This window comes from Dreissena polymorpha, chromosome 13, assembly GCF_020536995.1.
Source record: "Dreissena polymorpha isolate Duluth1 chromosome 13, UMN_Dpol_1.0, whole genome shotgun sequence".
Classification (NCBI taxonomy): Eukaryota; Metazoa; Mollusca; class Bivalvia; order Myida; family Dreissenidae; genus Dreissena; species Dreissena polymorpha.
The window spans coordinates 17,913,933-17,922,913 of record NC_068367.1 but is presented as its reverse complement, the minus strand read 5'-3'; the positions used below and the strand labels follow the sequence as shown (position 1 = coordinate 17,922,913).

Sequence of the window (8,981 nt, the reverse complement as noted above, 5' to 3'; positions counted from 1 at the left end):
ACGCGGGCACGCACAGACCGATAAACACGGACAGTCCAAGTATAGCGATGTTGCGGGGAGATGACATGTTAGTCACCTAAAACAAATACAGACGCTTACATGATCATACTTCTGTGTTGGTCAAATAAATAGAAGGATAATTATATTTTTATTATTTTACTATATTTGGTTTAACATCAGTTTGACCAGTCGACAGCGTACACAAAGTAATTAAATATACGCTAAGTCAAAATCGGTCTCTAGTTTACTGGATCGAGGCACCTCTTGTTCTTTAGAATTAAGATAGAAGAAGTTGATTACGTTGCATTGTAATCATGCGCTAAATGTGTAGTGCAGGTATTTCAGGTTCAAATTATAATCGATCATATAAGTAAATACAACGCAAGTCAATCTATCGTTGCAATATAGTATTTAAAAGGTGAGGTCAAAGAAGTATTACCGTTTTGAATTCAAGTACGACACTTTTTTTTTATAAAATACTATACAGATAAAAGACAGAAACAAAGAAATTCAATCGCCAAATTGAACCACTACCTACCTCTAAATTCGATATAATGACGCCGAAGAAAATTCCGTACATGACGACAATGGCCCCGCCCAGGACCGGATATGGTATACTGATGAAGAGCGCTGAGAACTTGGCGAATATGCCGAACAGTATGTAGAGGATTCCGGTGCATACAAACACATGACGGCTCGCCACCTGAATAAGAACATCGATGCTCGCGGCCAAACTCTAAATTTCCGTATCGTTCTGTCCATATTACAATTTGACTATAGTGTCATGATAATTATGGAAAATAACAACAACAAGTATGATCAACATTCAGTTAATTAGAGTTTTAATTATCACAGCACTTTGCTGAGGATATGGCATTAAATTATCAATATAAAATAGAAGCAAGCTCCACTCTTAGTTTCCTCGGAAATATGTCATTATTGAGCCTCTCTCTGGGAAAACGGGGCTTAATGTATGAGCGTAACGTGTCGTTTATGATTTCCATGGAACAAGTCGCCCCATATTAGCCTGTACGGACTGCACAATTTAATCTTTGACGACACATTGCATTAAGTCCAGTTTATACATAACGCGGCTCATTGAGCACTTCTTCAGTAACCTTGTGTAATAAAAACTATATACCGGTACTAGTACGATACCAAATACATTGGCAGATAAATCAAATTCGCGTTAACCGCCCCCCCCCCCCTCTATAATTAAAACATTAAAACGAGTTTATACTGTCAACCCCAAATTTGATCCCATTTACAGCGTACATGTACCTTCGTTACTCCAATAGCGCCAATGTTGCCCCCGTATGTGGTGGTGGCATGGCCGCATCCCACGGTACCGGATATCATGCTGCACACGCCCTCGATCATGATGCCGCGATTTACCGCGTGTTTGGGCGGGGCTGGAACGCGACAAACATTCGCGCATGCGTAGTAGTCGCCGATAGAATCCAGGACGGATATCAGAGTTGCTATCATGCAGGAAAGAAACGCTGCGGCGTTGAAACCAAATGCTCCAAATTGACCTAGAGATGTTGGGGAAAAAACAACAAATTATTGCTTTATAACTGGTATTTTTATGACCTAGAACTGCGGCAATATTAAAAATAAATACGGTTATTTAATGAAATATACTACGTATTACACTACCGAGCATTTGTCAAGCTGAATGCTTCGTAGATTGTCTTGTTTAATTAAGTTTGTTTTTCTTTAGAATAACCAAGCCTCCCCATTGTTTAATTCTCCCATTCTGCCAGTGCATGAATTATTTATCAAGACAAGTCCGCCCATTCAAACATAAAAGTGCCAGCTTTTAGTACTTATAGATGCATCCGTCATCAAATATCGTCTTACGATCAATAAGATAGCAACATGAAGACAGTGACGTGCCTGGATACGGAAATGTAAACCATGGGTTGTCATAGATGACCTGAATTCTAGAGTCCGTGCGCGTGTTGTAACCAACCGAAGTTTTATCATCCGTAAGCACCCCTGCATACGTAAGCGCGCCGCATAGCAGCCAGTTGAGGATAATGGATATAAGGATCTGGGAAAGAAAAGTTTATATTGTAAAAATTGGAAATAAAAAGCTCCCGCAACTCGGACTCGAACAACTGTCTCCTGGAGTAAAAGTCTATCATCTTAGACCACTCGGCCATCCGTGCTCATGAGATGTATTTTATACTTTATATAAGCAATCCTCGTAGTATCACAAAATATAGCGACAAAAAAACAGAACTCTCCAAATTTTTCAATCGTTTCGCGTTGCAACGCTTTATAAGTTTAATGTTTGTAAATCGTCAAAAGATGCATATAAAGGATATTTTAGAGCATGGTAAATGTTCAGTATTACTGTTTCATCACAAATATCACTACTAAAACGAAAATTTACGAATCTGAAACACTATTTTTTAATTTTGTCAATTAACCAAAACGTGAAAAGGTCCCTTTAATATTGTTGGTAGTCGAGGATAATGAAATTAATGATTATTGGAATAAAAATTGTATATATGTGTGACACACAGTTCGGAATAATAAATACCATGAGCTTGGAGATACATAATTACACATGAGTCATGGGTGGTAAAGGAGTGAGGGAGATAAAATATAATATATGTGTATATTTATTCACACAATGAAAATTCAGCTGCATTAGCATGATAATGTATCATTAGTTCTATATTTATTGCAAGAAACCAATTGTCAAATAGTGATATACAACGCAAATGTACAAGACAACACACATAAGCACAAACTTATAACTCAAAAATGAATCAAAAGGGGATCATCGCCTTGAAACGCTCAATACTACTTTTGAGCGTTTAAACCGGTTTAAAGGAGCTGCAAACCATGATTAAATGTAAATGTAAACTGAAGACATAAACATCACAGGCAGTTAAAGGTAATGGGCAACATGCTCGGGGGAAACATTTTATATAAATTACATACATTTAGTATCTAGGTAAATGGGAAATACGACCTAGACGCGATGGAATGGGCAGATCATAATGCTTCATAGTTCAATGTTAAACCTTTTGTTACATAGTATATTATGAATTACTAATATACAGTATTAAGCACGGAAGGAACTTAATGTCACAAACAGGTAACACATTTTCACGAATTCTCTCACCGCAAACACTTGGTGCAGGGGGTATCGTATAATACAGAACCCAAGCGACGGCGTCCATACGGGTACAGGCATGTTGTACTTGGCAAGGTAAAGGAACATCACCACCGCTACCGCTATCGTCCTGCACACAAGCGGGGTGGATTTTTACAAAACAATACATGCTTGTCATGTTATTCTGGAAGTGAGCAGCGTTATATGTATGAGAATGAAAATGAAAATGCTTATATTATAGTAAAACTACTAATACACCTGTAAAGTATCATACATATAGAAATATAAGTGTATGTTATTAACCTTAAGAGTGTTATCGCATTCCTTTAAACGAAACATACCATAAATGCGGAAAGCGTCGTCTCTGATTATATTTTGCGGCATGAACTGGCTAATATGGGACGACACTTCACGCATATGCACAAAACCCTGTTTTCAAAAACGCGGCTCTTGTTTTACTCTCGAACCTGACGTAAGACGATTGTCCGATAAATCAGAGAACTAGATTATATACGCCTCAACGTAGCGCAACATACACGTTATACATATCAGAATTGCATGAAACGTTAATCAATTCAACTTTTTCTACATACGACAGGGCAATTCCCCAGTTAGCTTCCACGAACTTTAACACGGGTCCCACGAGGGCGATGAATATGAGGATCATCGTGGGCACGATGGTGAGAGGTCCCACGAAGCGCAGCAGCAGCCCCATCAAGCCCGTGAACCCGAGCATCGCGTGCACAAACCCGGCCACGATTAAGCTCCCTTGAATCTGGAAATAGATAAATTGATAATTGAAAAATGTATAATTAGCAATAATGTACTAATTGCTGTATACAGTTCGCAATATAAACATTTCATACGTCACATAATTATTATAGAAGAAGTGCGAGTAGGTAAACTAATCGCTATTTAATGACTTAAATCGTATTTTGACAACTCGCCTTAAGACCTTACCATTCTAACGTTGTTAAGTATCCTGCCCATGCCTATTTCTGCGCCCAGAGTGCCGATTGATATTTGACAAGCTGCCGTTTGATCCTGCAAGGTTACTGGTCATATTGGTTTCTGAAAAAAAAACAAGGATATAAAATGTTAAACAAACATAAAACGCAACTCAAATATCGTTGCTAACATGTCTCGTTGGGTAATTATAATAGCTGTAGTTTACAACTATTAACAAAACCCCATTTCTCATTTTCGCCATTTTTACACATTTGTAAAGAACGCGTTTTGTGATTGGCCTATTATGTCGTTGCTATGACCACGGTGCTTACATCAGTAGTCTCATACCCCACCCACTCTTATATATTATTCTCTATATATTATAGAGAAAAGTATATTTGGATTGTTTGGTACGGAGCTATTCAAGAAAGTGTCAAGTTATTTCGTTTGAACGTAAAATTGAGTGACATTAATAAACCATGTAAATGTCATATATGTCCCAACTTAACTTAGTTTGAATTAGATAATTGTATACCTAAGGTATAATTAAATAACGTTTGTGTAAACTGAGACTGATACATAGCATATGACATCGAAATTGTTACATATCAAAACAAAATCGAGTGATTAACTGTAGCAACTTTGAATTAAAGAGCGCCATAAAGTCAATTCAATAGTAATTTAAGAATGATTGATATTTGTGTTTGCGAGTGTCTTTGCGCCCCTACTGACCTGATGTTTCGCTACTGCTGCTACAGAAATTGCCATCAGCACTTGCCACCAAAAGCAGCGGCACCACGTACTCTGGCGCGGCTCCTTGGAACAGGGGTAGTCTGAAGTATGTGGATCACGCGATTATAAAATAAGCATATTGCATTAGCAAATAGAATACTGGTGTTTCAGATCGGCGTCGTTTATAATAGTGTTGTATTTGAAGGTTCAATCTGTTTTAATGCACATCTACTTGCCTCTGAATGACTTTTACTCATTGAACATTTCTCAGTAAAGGTTTTCGATCTGAGAACTTCCTGTGAAGTGAAAATGAGTTTAATTGGTTTGATTATTTACCATTTTGATATAAGTGAATGCATAGAACGTAATATAAGATATGGATACGATGTTTTATTATATATCTTACCGAATCCCAAACAGGTTCTGGCATACGGTGGTCACACCGCTCATGAAGAGAGTGGAGCTGAGGAGCTTAGCCTTGAACACGTCATCGTGGGAGGCGCACACCGCCTCCGCCACGAGCAGAGACACAATCAGATTACCGGACAGCGACAGGAGAGCTTGCTGAAGATAACAGGTATAAAGATATAATGAGACTATTCATCGAACATGGCTTTAAACCCAAACACAAATAGAGAGATCGCTATGAGGTAAACTATCAGTCGAGTTGAACGCCCCGTTACAATAACAGTGATACACTCCGCTGTCCAGATAGCGTCTTTGGTACACGCGCTTCTCTTCACACCGACATTAGTTCAATGTCAGTCGTTATGCAAATTTTAACTTGCGTGAAGCCTTGAGGTTAATAGGGTATGAGTAGAGAGACACACTTTATTATGCAGCCACAAACTTAACCACGAAATACAAACACAGACAGTTTAATTAGCCATTTATATGATGAAGCGGTAAATGAAAACGATTGCAGGTCGGGTGAGATATGAAAGTAAGATAGCATAAGTATAAGACAGGCACTTTGCCAAACAACTTTTTTTGTGAATTTTCTGTAGCGTGCAGTCTTTCTTTTAGTTAGAAAAATATGTTTTTATGTTTATAATGTGAGGTGTTTCTGCTTAAGTTTGGAAAACATCTAAATCGCCCATTAAGGTATCGACAGAGGACGCAACTTCTGGGAACTGAAAATCTTAAAAAAAAAGGGGGAATTAACTTTTTCTTTTTTAACATTTGACTCGCGTCGAGCGAAAAGATTCATTTGAGCACGACACGGCTCTAATAAAATTTGAGTATTCAGAGAAAACGTGAACCAGATTTTTCGGGACACATCACCATGGTTTGAAAGTGACAGGCATTCCATTTGATAAATATATTCAAGCAAAAATGAATCATAAAAATATTTGAAACACTTTTTATTTCATATAATATGCCTCTGTGGTTTAGTTACACGATTGTGTTGACAGCTTCTTACACATTTTCTGGAAGAGTTTATTTACATACGAGTGTGAACAAGTATTGGCCTTAAAACGCAATGCAAAGCTGTTAATTTCATAAACCTTGTATGTATCATAAAAGCTTTTTACTGATGTGGCGCCACTTGACATTTACTACACTATTTTTCCAACGAACATGTAGCCAGAGAATTCGCTTTTATCTTTCACGCTTGAGATATTATAAAGAAATCGTATTAAATGGTATCTAATACATAATAATTGATGCGAACACACTCGAACAACCGTATAACGAGTTAAAGCTCACATACATGCTTGAACTACGTATACATCTTTAAACAAAATAATTTTGTATAATCTTCATTTAACGTAAAAGTAGAATTTGGTACAAGCGGAAATAAATTTTAGATTATTATAAAAACGTTTACTCTTATATTAGTATTATTCTATCACTTCCTTACATTACAGTTATATGCATGGTTATTTAGCCTTTAAACTAGGGATGCAGAAGGTTATAAAAACATTAACAGGTTAACCTTTTGTTGTAAACGGTTATTAACCGTTAAACCAAAAACATATCAGTTTCTTAATAAACATGTATTGAAACATTTTATTTTTATAATTATGTAAATTAAAGCTTTATTTTGTATTATATTTTCCTGTGTAAAAGCATATAAGTTAAAAGTTATACGAACCGCGCAATGTTCATTTTCACATGTCAGTAATAAAATATTTTGGTTTGGCAGCTTATATTACGTTCGCGTCGTATCGTTCACAATTTTTTTTGTATTTCTTTTGTCATTCTGTTTTATTGCTTTAACTAAAATTAATTTAAGTTCAAACACATAAGCGAACATTCATGCAGAACATTCACAGACCAAAAGTGTTCATTTGGTCAAGAAAATGACATTGCCCATTAGCTTGTGGCTGATGCGGTTGCGAGACGTGTTAACAAACTGTTTTCGAGGACAGACGCTCACATAGCACGAAAGTCGATGGCACGGACATGAACGTCCTGGGCTACATGCTTATTTATTATCACACCGCCATGTCAACGGGTCGCCAACGGGCTGACAATTTACGCGCATGTTAACGTACCGTACCGCGCAACTTGATTTCACACAAGTTTTAAAGTTTAAACATAAAGTTTAACAACATTATAGCTCACTTACAAGGAAAACGTGTCGCGATGATCTGTTTGTACAATTGTGACATGTGATTTCGATGGATAAATCAAGGTTTTCAGTGTCAATAAAAATTTATTAATTGATATCAGTAATTAACTGGTACTGCGTGTGACTTAAGATATAATTCAGTATTTGAAAGTTTAAAAGACAATTAAGAATGTCTCCGACACCTATGCCTTTCTCAACCCTACCCGAACCCGTTTCTGTCCTGTTCTCATCACATCTTTCATCCCATGGCGTATCGTATTGCCTCCCCTACCCTTTAAAATTACGTTATGTACATACTGCACATTAATCTTAACGCTAGTTGAATAGATACGTTGCAAACATACAAAACATAATACCAACTGTTCGATTACTTTAATGTTTAAAATTTCGTTTGGTTAGTAAATACGATTTTGCGCAGCATTTGGGCCTGTTAACAGCAACTATCAAATCCATTCATGTGTAATAAATAAAACACGTGTATCAAGCAAGACATATGTGACATCTCACGTTTTTGTATAAATGAAATTAACTTTGCGAAACGTTGAACCAAAAACAGTCGATATTTGTGCATCTTTCTGCTTATAAATACACATTTAAAGTATGCATATAATATGCCCACCTGCAATCCGCAAATGAAAGTCACGTGCAGCGGTGGCGTATCGTTGACCCCGTAAATCAGGTGCCTTCGCGTTAGGTTGTCCGACGAGACCTTGACATCATTCAGTCCGTGTGGTTTCTCATCTTCATTTGCCGCTGTTGTCTGATCGGTGTCTTCCACGTTTGGTTTAAGTTCAATGGCATTGCCATTACAAGAGGTATCCGTACAAAAAACATCCGTCAAGTCTTCTTTACGATCACTTTCTACCTCGTTTTTTAAAAACACGCCATTTACGTGTGCCATTGTTGCAGTGCGAAAAGTTTAAAGTTTAAATCGAGACGGTTTCGTGTAAATTGTTGATGATAAATTGCTTTTGACAAACGCAGTAAATTTGTTTCAAATACGTTATAAACATTAAATTATGTTGGATGAATCCTCAAAAAGTAAACTTTACTTACCAAATATTAATTCACAACAACTCATGTGAAGAAAATCCATACGGTTCACAAGTTTTAATTCAGCTGATCATTGCCCTATTTGCACTTTTAGAAAGTACATTGTGTCCTGACTTTATCTGACTGTGACATGTTCTTGTTTTCGTCGTGTTCGTGAATAACTGTAAGCTCGGGTCACATAAATATGTGCATTTCATATGACACAAGGCATAACACATGTATTGCGCGTGCAATGCACACACCATAAACGTTTTATATCAAAGCGCTGAAGGCACTAAAGTTGTTCGCTATTGCGAAATCTTAGACGCATCTCAGTTTTCAAAATTATGATATGGCTATTTATATCGCAAGTTTGAAATGCACACAACCCATTCAAATCTATAAAAAATGTGTCTTAAAGCACATGTCGAGATGTGTGTGCACTGTTCATCCCTATATTTATGTTATAGAGATACATAAGACAAAATAACAACATTATGTAGTTTTTTTTCACAATTGGTTGCTGCACTGGCAACCATCTTTAAAATTTTGGTTGCC

At 36.9% G+C, this 8,981-nt stretch overlaps 1 pseudogene; it reads right to left on the bottom strand.

The window, feature by feature from the left end:
• LOC127855346 (solute carrier family 23 member 1-like) overlaps positions 1-8,623 on the bottom strand; it is a 64,546-nt pseudogene extending 55,923 nt beyond the window's left edge.
• Between the last annotated feature and the right edge of the window lie 358 nt (positions 8,624-8,981).